Raw genomic sequence first — 10,983 nt, 5'->3', positions numbered from 1 at the left:
GTGGCTCAGCTGGCCGCCCGACATGGTCACGGAAGGGAAGAATAAGGACTCGCGAGGACGTGTGCCACCTTAGATTTGCACTAAGTTTAGGTCCGATCGCTTCTATTTAATGAAATATGCCGGAAACATAAAAAAATCGTCTGATTCAGATAAAAATTATTCAATTTGCATGTATTTCATCCGGCTTGTTTAAATACGGTTGAAATGTACGCGGGCATGGTTGGACAACCGACTCCGTGTCAATGTCAACGTCAGATACATATCCCTTTTCTCGTAAAAAAAAGATACATATCCATTTCATGGTCAGCGTTTGAGATGCCAAGGCCTGCACTAAAAAAACAATTTCTTTTTGAGAATACCAAAAAGAAAAAACATTTTCCAAGACACGGCGCGTGGATGGGCACCGCAACGGTAAGAAATTGCCCGCTCCGGATCCTTCCATCCATCACCACCTCCACTTTCCTTTTACTTCCGCCGCCACGCCACGCGCGCCTCGGCCAAGGACAAGGCTCCGGCTGCCGCTGCCGCCACCGCCTCTGCCCTGGCTATAAAGCCGCGCCCTTTGGCCGGCCCGCTCCTCCTCTCTTCCTCCGCGCCGCGCCGCGCCTCTCACCTCCTCGCCGCGCTCTGCCCGGTCCGCTCCCCCTCCTCCGCTTCGTCCGGGCGGTGCCTCTCTCCTCCGACCTCCCCGCCGCGGTCCGGCCGGTCTGCTGCTCCTCCACCCTTCGTCCGCGCCGCGCGTCTGCCCTCCTCGAGCCGGGTTTCATCTTGCTCTCCCTCCTCGGTCGATTTGCCCGTCTAGAATCGCGTATGGATTTGGTTCTGCTCGTCGCCGCCGCCGCCGGTTTAGATAGATAGATAATCCCGCCCGATTTGATTTTGCTCCTTCTCACCGTTGTCCGTTTAGAATCGCGCCTGATTTGATCTTGCTCGTTCTCGTCGTCATCCGTTTAGGACCGCGTCCGATTTGATTGTGCTCGTTCTCAGTTCGTCAGTTTAGAACCGCTCCCGAGTTGATTTTGCGCGTCCCCGCCGTCGTCAGTTTAGAGTCGCTTGCTTCTGATTTGAATTCTGCTCGTCCTCGCCGTCGCCCGTTTTTGCTCGTCCTAGCCGTCGCCCGTTTTTGCTCGTCCTAGCCGTTGCGCACATTCAGAAATTTCTGCGTGTGCTTCTGTTGTCTGAGAGTCGCTTTGGATCCTGCGTTTGAGCGTGTTCGTGTCAGCGCGAGCGTTACAGGAAAGGTCGGGTCTTGGTTTTGAAGTTGGATTACGGGCCAGAGATGGAGAGACGGAGAGCGATTGTCAGTTTGTTGTGCTAGTTCATATCGGTTCCTAGGCTCTTGCGTTGTTCGTCGGTTGTTGTCTGATCTCAAACGGCTAGCTTGTTCGTGTTAGCCTAGATGCTCCGGTTCCTATATCGATTCTGATTGTACCAGCTAGCTTGTTTCACTTTCGTCAGGCCAGATGCAGGGGTGATTTTGTTCTGATGGGTGTTAATTTATGTTCTTTCCAATCCAATTGGTTGGTTACTTCCTATCATGCTCTGTTTATGTTCCCATATATGCTGATGTGTGTTCAGGGGTGCCATTTCGAGCAGGCAGGCATAGCAGAAAGTTTTAAAAGAGTGCAAATCATGTGGCTTGCTGCTTGACTAATTGAACACCTGCTGCTACTACTGTAGGACAAGGTTTCCTTCTTTTATTCCTTCTGTTGCTATTTCCATTTTCATATAGGAGTACACTAGATGAATTGCTTCTAGCCCCTTAGACTTCGTTCTGATTGCATAGCATTACTCCAGAATTTTGTCATTGCACACATGCGCATATAATTCTGCTATGAGCATAACTTCCAGAATTTATTTATCTGTGAAAGCACCTTCATCACATGTTTTCTATCAATGCTGCTCATGTCCCTCTTGTTTGTCCTGTTAAATTTTATGCCATCAACTTGAAGCAAATTTTGTATTCACTGGTTCAAATATCAAGAATGCTGACTTCTGTAATTGTCCCTATGTAAGCCATGCACTTGGGAAGCCTGGGCGTGATTAGGATTTGGATTGCTTATAGATTTTATGCTATGTTTGTTTATAACCTAGTTGTGACCTAATATAGTGCAAATCTGCTAATTTTTTAATTTAATTCATGTTCAACGCAAGTAGGCTTTGTTTGTAAGTGGTATTTCTTTTGCGTGTGCATGAACATTCACGCTGTCAATTTTTCTTATCATAATCATTTACTGTGGTGTTTGACAATACATTTCTACTGTTCTTTGTTCCCTTTTGAGGTTCACTAACTCAATTATGCATGAGATATGATATCAATTACTGCTGTCCAGTCACTGAAATAATGCTTTTCTTGCTTTGCCTAGACTTTGTGACAAGAATAAGCATGTGTCTCTGTGCCTACAAACTTGTGGGTAGTGCCGTAGTGATGATGATCTAACTAGCTTCCTGTTTTCAGGAATGAAGATCTGAACTACCCTCACCCCTCTACAGAAACCAGTTTACTCATTCAGTTTCTGGAACTTCTTTATAGCTTTCCGAGCTTACTTCCGTCTTGCATGTATTAGCTTTCTGTTTGTACCCTTATCTATGTCTGTCTCTTTGTGTGTTTCTTGTGTGCAAGTGATCCATTGTGTGTGTCTGACTATGTGTCTGACTGTGTGTGTGATGTGCGCCTATCTATGTGTGTTTCTTTGTCTATTTCATGTGTGCAAGTGCTCCATTATCTGTGTGACTGTGTTTGACTGCTTGGATGTGGTGATTCTGATTGTGTTGTTGCTTATATGATCTGTCCAATTGGTTTCTTATTCATGCTTTGCTTGTGTTCCAATGTCGTCTCCCCATATATGGGGATGTGTTCAGGGATGCAAACCATTTAGGCTTCTCTCCTGCTGATAGATGATGATAGGCTGAGCAGAATAGTTTGACTCTTGTAACACTCACTTGCTTGGCTTCCACTCCTTTGTGTGGCCGATTTGGCATCCAATGCATCTCATGCCTATCTTATATATCTCACTCACTCATCACAACATCCTTTTCCATGTTTTGTTCCTTTTTTTCTTATCATAATAATCATGTATAATCATGTATGTTTCTTTGTGTGTTTCTTGTGTGCAAGCGATCCATTGTGTGTGTCTGACTCTGTGTGTGTGTGATGTGCCCCTATCTATGTATGTTTCTTTGTCTGTTTCATGTGTGCAAACGCTCCATTGTCTGCATGTGACTGTGTTTGACTGCTTAAATGGGGTGATTCTGATTGTGTTACTGATTATATGGTCTGTCCAATTGGTTTCTTGTTCATGCTTTGCTTGTGTTCCAATGTCGTCTCCCCATATGTGGGGATGTGTTCAAGGATGCAAACCATGTAGGCCGTTTCGAGCAGGCAGGGATCCGGAGACGTGCACTGGTCAGGCTTCTCTCCTGCTGATAGATGATGATAGGCTGAGCAGAAAAAATTGATTCTTGTAACACTCACTTGCTTGGCTTCCACTCCTTTGCGTGGCCGATTTGGCATCCAATGCATCCCATGCCCCTTTCCCTGTTTATCTCACTCACTCATCACAACACCCTTTTCCCTGTTTTTGTTCCTTAGTTTTCTTATCATAATAATCATGTTTACCGTGGTGTTTGACAATACATTTTTTGTGATATCTGTGTTTCGTTATGTCTTATGTGGATATCATATTCTTTTTTTGCATTACTGATGTCCAATCACTGGAATAATGCTTCTGTAAGTATTTCAGGTAGGATATAGACAAATGTTACATTTGGTCTTCCTTGCATTGCTAAGGACACTGATGGGTTGGGTTTGCTTACAACGCAGGTATATTTATGGTTTTTACATTTTGTGATGCCGCTGTCTGTAGTCCCAAAACGCTTATTTAGCAATGTTTTCCTTGTTCACTTCACAAGATTATGTATTCATGCTGATAGTAGTATGTTACTCTTTCCAGGACCAAAATTTCTATAAAGAATCATTGGAATATGCTTTTTACATTTTGCTATGCTGATGTATGTAGTTCCAAAATGCTTATTTAGCCATGTTTTCCTTGTTCACTTCACAAGTATTCATGTTGATAGTATGTTACTCTTTTCAGGATAGATAATTCTATAAAGAATCATTGGAATATTTCTTTGAGAAAGAAGATAGATGTCTATGGCACCAGAAATATTTTGGCAATTCCAAGACTCTTCTGAGGGTCATCTTGATCTGAACAACTCATCATTCTAATTTTAGCTCGCCTCTACAGTCATACAAACTGGCATGCCAAGGACTGCTCAGGGTTCCTATCACTTTCTGTTTTACCAACTAAGGCAATCAAATTTTGATCTTCAGCTTGCAAATTTATCACCTTATGGGAGGGAAAGGTTTGCATGTACATGAGCTCTGATTGTCTACATATATACTTGAATTGCTTTGGATTTGTTGGACTACTTTTCTACATGATGTTCTCCATGATTCAGTTGATTTGTTAATTTGAGTATTTTCCTGGTGAGTTCCTCAGGTTCATTTTGTGACACAAAATACAATTTTGGTACATGCAGACTCCGAAATTTGGTGATAAAGAAAAGGTGCATCCTAATTTGCTCTATGCGCTCTTACACTTGACTTCGTTTATATAACAGTAGAGGCCTCCTAGCATGTAGTTGGGTAATGCAGAGAGAGGTTTGGAATCGAAGAACTAAAATAATGCAGAGTTGAAGGTTCTGAGCGGGAAGCTTGAACAAATAGTTTACTTTTGCTCATGTCTTCGATTAGTTTCATCCTATCTATGTCTGTTTCTTGTGTGCAAGCACTCTATTGTGTCTGTGTGACTGTGTGTGACCGTGACTGTGTGTGTGACTGATAGTTTGTGTGTGTGACTGACTGTGTGTGTGTATTTCTTTATCCGTTTCTTGTGTGCAAGCGGTCCATTGTGTGTGTGTATGTGTGTGTGTGTGTGTGTGTTATCTGACTGACTGTGTATTGACTGTGACTGTGTGTGCGTGTGTTGACTGACATTGACTGTGTGTATGTGTGTGTTGACTGTGACTGACAGTTTGTGTGTGTGTGTGTGTATTTCTTTGTCCGTTTCTTGTGTGCAAGCGCTCCATTGTGTGTGTGTGTGTGTGTGTGTCTGTGTGTGTGTGTTGTCTGATTGACTGTGTATTGACTGTGACTGTGTGCGTGTGTTGACTGACTGTGACTGTGTATTGACTGTGTGTATGTGTGTGTTGACTGTGACTGTATGTCATTGTGCAAGCACTCCATACCTCTGTAGTTGGTAGTATCATTGCCCTTTGGACACTCTTCAATGCATTGTTGTATATTTTCCTTCCACAAGTATGATGTTTGTGCTCAGAATGATGTATATGTAGAATCCAGGGGTGGATGGAGGTTTTCATGATGGCTAATCTGATTTGTTACGGTTCTGATGGTGTGCTTCTGGTGTTTGAACTGAAGCCGTGGATTGCCCATCAACCTGGTCTGTGTTTGTATGGTAATCCCTCTCGAATTTAACTCCTTCCAATATTTATCTCATGGCTGGTAATACCTTATGAATGCATATCACACATTTTAGCTAGTTATATAGTAATGCCATACTCTTTTGGACGTTCTGTATATTCAAGTGTGGTGAGCTCACATATTCTGTCAGTATCTACCTATGCAGCTGAATTATTTCCAGATAGGACAGAGGTGCAATGTTTACATCCATGGCAGAAGGTTCTTCAACACTGCACTCATCGAAGGTCGTTGGACTCAAGAGGTTTGCCATTGCACTCCTGACTTTGCTTGAGAAAAAAAAACATCTTGCACATTTTATAGTTATATTTATGATATTTTTTCTACAGGAGGATGACAAAATAATTGACCTTGTAAACAAGTATGGACTAACAAAATAGTCTCATTGCAAGGTATTCTTTTGATTGTTTTATTTTTATATGGTTTGCTGAAATGCATTTCCCCCCTATGTGCAAGGTAAACACACTGGTAACAATTCTCTGTTGATGCATTGCAGGTCAGCTACCAGAACTTCCTGCTGCTGATCCTGGGATGTTTCCGAACATGTTCAATTTATCCGCTCTAGGACAGGTGACTACTGTGCTCCTTTTATGATTCAGTGTAGCTAGTACTCAAATCATGGATAGTCCATTCTGTCATCACAACGCGACCCGATTCACTCTGATTTGCAGTTTATTTGGTGATGGCAGAATGAACCCACCCGTGATCTATTATGCTTCTTTATTATTCAATGTTTTGTTATTACTTTCTAATTCTTTCTTTCCTTTGCATCGATCCACTTGCTATGCAGCCACTGCCATGACACAGTAGGTATGCTCGATTTTTTTCTTTGTGCTTGAGATTTTTCTTGTTCTGTGATGCATATGTCTGACTACTCTTTTCTTAGGTTACTCGTTATTCTCGGCGTGTTTACTTTGGTGGACTTCCTCCGATTGCTAATGAACAGGTAATTGCCTTGAGTAACTTGTTATTTCTTGGCGTCTCTTTCTCTATTCGCAGTCCGTGCTAACTATTTTGTTCTTCCTTTCTTCAGGCGGCTGCTCTATTCTTCAATCAAGTTGTGGCTGCTATCGGGGGAAACACATTTGGTCTAGGTGATGCAGTTGTTAATATGAAGCTGGTTTTTGAATTCATTCAAAACATCATAGTTGTTAATATGAAGCTGATTTTTGAATTCATTCAAAACATCTTAGGTGGCATAATCATCTGAATCCAAACATATGGAAGGATGCTTGGACTACTGAGGAGGAACATGCACTGATTAATGCCATCAGGTATTTGGGAATAAATGAGCAGAAATAGCAAAAGTTATTCCTGGAAGGTACTGCATGCCAAACAACTTACATTATGGGTCTTGCTTGTAGTATTAGCTTTCTGTTTGTGCCCTTTCTATCTCTTCTGTGTGTGTGACTGTGACTGTGTATGTGTGACTGACTCTGTGTGACTGCTACTGTGTGTGTGACTGGATCTGTTTGTGACACTGACTCTCTGTGTGACCGACTGTGTGTGTGTGTGTGTGTTTGAATTAGTATTGCATTTGCTTGATGGTCTGTGCTGTATGCTTTGCTTGATGGTGTGTCTTGAATGCTTTGCTTGATGGTGTGTCCTGAATGCTTGTCTCTCTGTGTGACCGACTGTGTGTGTGTGTGTGTTTGAATTAGTATTACATTTGCTTGATGGTGTGTGTTGTATGCTTTGCTTGATGGTGTGTCTTGAATGCTTTGCTTGAATGATTGGTGTTGTATGTTTTGTTTGTTGTGGTGTAACATTGCCTTTGCCGGTCCCAAGCCCGGATGTGAAAATGTGGAGGGAGCTGCATTGATATTGCATTTGCTTGATTGTGTGTCCTGTATGCTTTGCTTGAATGATTGGTGTGTTTCTATAATTTGTGTTTTGTATTGTTGTGGTTTAACACTGCCTTTGCCGGTCCCAAGCCCGAATGTGAAAATGTGGAGGGAGCTGCAGTTACCTTCTTTGTATTATTTGCATTACACACAGTTTGCATTACCTTCTTTGTCGTTACTATCCAGATTGAACATAATGTGATAGCATCTGATGAAGCTTTGAAATGCATCCTTCCTTGCTATGAAAAATCTAGGCATGCCAGGAACTTCGTGATTCCTCTCTCAAGCTGTATGAGGTCATTGTTTTTTTTCCGAATAATATGAGGTCAATGTTTACTTACGATAATACCGAAGGGAAGCGAATGTTCGATTGTTCTGGGTGGTGTATGGAAATGCAGTGCTATCTGTTCGGCTGTATACAAATTTTCTGACCATAGAATTCGTCTCGTGTCCTAAATTAATCCTACTGGTTCTAAATCTTGTCAGTGTGGATGTTCTTTTTTCTGCTAATGTATATTGTCAAGTAAAAACGTCAGTTGTTTCTTCCAAGCAACTGGGCGCTGCTAGCTAAGGCAAGTTGAGTAACTGATGTCCTGAACACTATAGAACTGACGATAGTTCTATACTGATCTTGTGTGAACGTGCTTTGCGCCCTCGGATGCATCGCACGGATCTTGGCGCCAGGATCGCCATGTGAAGCGCAGAAATTGTTTGCGCTAACTGTCGGCTGAACGACTCGCGCTCCTCCCCGCAGGTAATTCTTTTTTTTTGCAGGTGCCCTGCAGGTAATTCAATATGGTTTTTTTGTTTGCGCTGGCGATTCGAGCGTCTTTGACCGCTCGGAGTCAAGTTCCTCTAGCATTGGGCTAAGGCGTATACTGCTCCGCCACCCCCTCTCCTCTGTTTTCTGTAGGGTTCATTCCCCTGTGGGGTTCGATGGATGTTAAGCAGTTGACATGGCGGCGACGATAACCAGAGGTTGTTGACATGGCATCGCAATTGCTATCGTCGCGGTGGTGATTTGCGGTGTCAGGATAGGGTTACCAAGATGTTGGAGTTGTCGCGATGGGGAGGGCCGTAGTGTGCTTGGGATTAAGTGTGGCGAGCGTCGTGGCCACAACCGCAATAGGGCCATGGGCACTGGCGCGGTTGATTTTTGCGATTTTGTTGGGGCTGTGAAGGGTTCGGGTTTTTGCGATTTTCTTTGTTTCTTAATTCTTTCTTCACTTTTCCAGGCTGCAGCCCAACCACTTTCTAATTCTATTTCTTTCCTGCTTCCCTTCCATCCTTACGGGCCTGCAGTCCAGCGAGCGACTGTTTTCCTTCTCTTTCTCTGCCTTTGTACGCTCTCACTTAAATTGCAGAGGCTATATCTCGCTTATAGCGGATCTTCCTTTGGTCTTGCCTGAAGCGCGTCTATAGTTTCGGGCCGGCCCATTTCACACTAAAATAAATACACTAGAGAAAAAGGGTCCCGCAGGAATCAATCCCACGACGTCCTAGCGGTAGGGTTGCGCTGCTAGCCACATGTCCACCATCGGGTTCATGTTTAATTAGAAGGTCACAACCTTTGTTAAAGAAAAATCGTTGGTTTTTTTTGTTTTAATTAGAAGGTCACAACCTTTATTTTCTCCACTTTTTTTGTTTTTCTTTCTCATTTTTCATTTGTTTTCTTTTGATTTATCTCAGGTTCTTATTGTTTTTCTATACACATTTTCGGTATATATCTAATACACATTTTTTTAATATACATGTTTAATATTTTTCAAGTATAACATTAAGATTTATTGATTAACATTTACTGAATACATGGTCAATATTTTTTCAATATACAATTAACAATTTTCAAATGCTTGCTTCAAATTTTTTAACTACCCGATAACAATGTTTAATACAGGGTCAACATTTTATATGTACACATTTTACGCTTTCTTTTTTCAAATCCTTGATTAACAATTTCGAAATACAAGTTTAACATTTTTTCAATATATGGTCAACATTTTTACTATATACATTCAACATTTTTTGAAATGCTTGATTAATATATTTTGAACATATGGTAAATATTTTTATGTACACATTAAACATTTTTCATACGCTTGATTAAAATCTTTGTATACACATTTTCAAATTTCTAAATGGCTGTTTAACATTTTTTAAATATTTGTTTTCAAAACATTCAAATGTTTGATTATTATTTTTAAAATGCATGATAAACTTTTATATTTTTTTATACATTTTTAGTATACATGAGAAAAGATTTCTCTTTGTACATTTAACATTTTTCAAATGCTTGCTTAGCATTTTTTAAATGTTTTATGTACAATATTTTGTAATATTCGTAAGTATAAACGAAAGTAGAAAATGAAAACAATAACAAAAATGAAAAACATGGAAAAAGAGGCAGTGGCCTCCTGCGCACTGGGCCGACCCATGCGCTCGCTCGACTTCATCGAGTCGCCGTGCCCTACTTACATAAGGGAAACATACATCCATATGATACCCTCCTATTACTCCCTTTAATTTGAGTAAATAGCATAAAACTACTATAGTTCGGGCTAAGGTTCCAAAAACTACTGCTTTTATTTTTTCGCTGATAACTACCAACTTTGGGGCCAGCTGTTTCAAAACCCCTAAATGACCGAATGCTTTAAAATTGATCGCAATTATGACAGGGATGGCCCACTCGTCAGAGCTGACGTGGCTTAAAATGTCAACACCGTTATCTCTTCTACTCACCCCGTATTCTTCTTCATCTATCTCTCTTTCTTCCTCCCGCCGCTCGTCGCCAACCATGGAGGACCATTGAATATATGGTCAATATTTTTTCTATCATTTAACAATTTTCATATGCTTGATTAAAATTTTGCAAAGACAAGTTTAATTGTTTTAATACGTGGTCAACATTTTTGTATACACATCTAACAATTTCTAAATGCTTGTCTAACATTTTGAAATACTTGTTTTTCAAAAAATTCAAATGCTTGGATTAATATTTTTTTAAATACATAATTGATTTTTTTACACATGTTATATTTTTTGTATACATTTTTAGTATACATTAGAAACTTTTTCGCTATGTACATTTAACATTTTTCAAATGCTTGCTTAGCATTTTTTAATGTTTTATGTAAAATATTTTTAATATATTTATTTGGAATATTCGTAAGTACATACATTCTCGATTTTCATTGATTTTCTTTTTTTTTCTCAGGTTCGCATTGTTTTTCGATACACATTTTTGGTATATATCCAATGAACTTTATTCTAATATACATGTTTAATATTTTTCAAGAAAAAGATTAAGATTTATTGAATACACGGTCAACATTTTTTTCAAATATACAGTTAGCAATTTTTAAATGCTTGATTAACATTTTATAAATACCCCATACCATTTTTTAATAATCAACGTTTTTTATGTTCACATATTACACTTTCTTTTTTCAAATCCTTGATTAAATATTTTGAAATACAAGTTTAACATTTTTTCAATACATGGTCAGCACTTTAACTATATGCTTGATTAATATTTTTTCAAATGCTTGATTAACATTTGTTCAAATGCTTGATTAATATTTTTTGAATATATGGTCAATATTTTTTCTGTACACATTTAACATTTTTCATATGCTT

At 40.0% G+C, this 10,983-nt stretch overlaps 1 long non-coding RNA gene across 5 annotated transcripts; it reads left to right on the top strand.

The window, feature by feature from the left end:
- Nucleotides 1–487: 487 nt before the first annotated feature.
- LOC123154758 (uncharacterized) lies at nt 488–7,251 on the top strand. 5 transcript variants are annotated; one of them, XR_006477039.1, is made up of 12 exons: nt 495–3,823; nt 3,954–4,011; nt 4,098–4,368; nt 4,506–4,572; nt 5,359–5,480; nt 5,652–5,747; nt 5,833–5,895; nt 6,000–6,073; nt 6,294–6,313; nt 6,390–6,449; nt 6,537–6,597; nt 6,697–7,249. It is a non-coding gene; the product is annotated as an uncharacterized lncRNA (long non-coding RNA). The 5 variants fall into 5 exon arrangements; XR_006477041.1 differs by having other exon boundaries at nt 5,366–5,480; nt 6,697–7,248; XR_006477040.1 differs by having other exon boundaries at nt 492–3,823; nt 4,098–4,572; nt 5,366–5,480.
- Nucleotides 7,252–10,983: the final 3,732 nt, after the last annotated feature.

This window comes from Triticum aestivum, chromosome 7A, assembly GCF_018294505.1.
Source record: "Triticum aestivum cultivar Chinese Spring chromosome 7A, IWGSC CS RefSeq v2.1, whole genome shotgun sequence".
NCBI lineage: Eukaryota > Viridiplantae > Streptophyta > Magnoliopsida > Poales > Poaceae > Triticum > Triticum aestivum.
The sequence above is the reverse complement of the archived record's forward strand: the minus strand, read 5'-3'. Positions and strand labels throughout refer to the sequence as shown.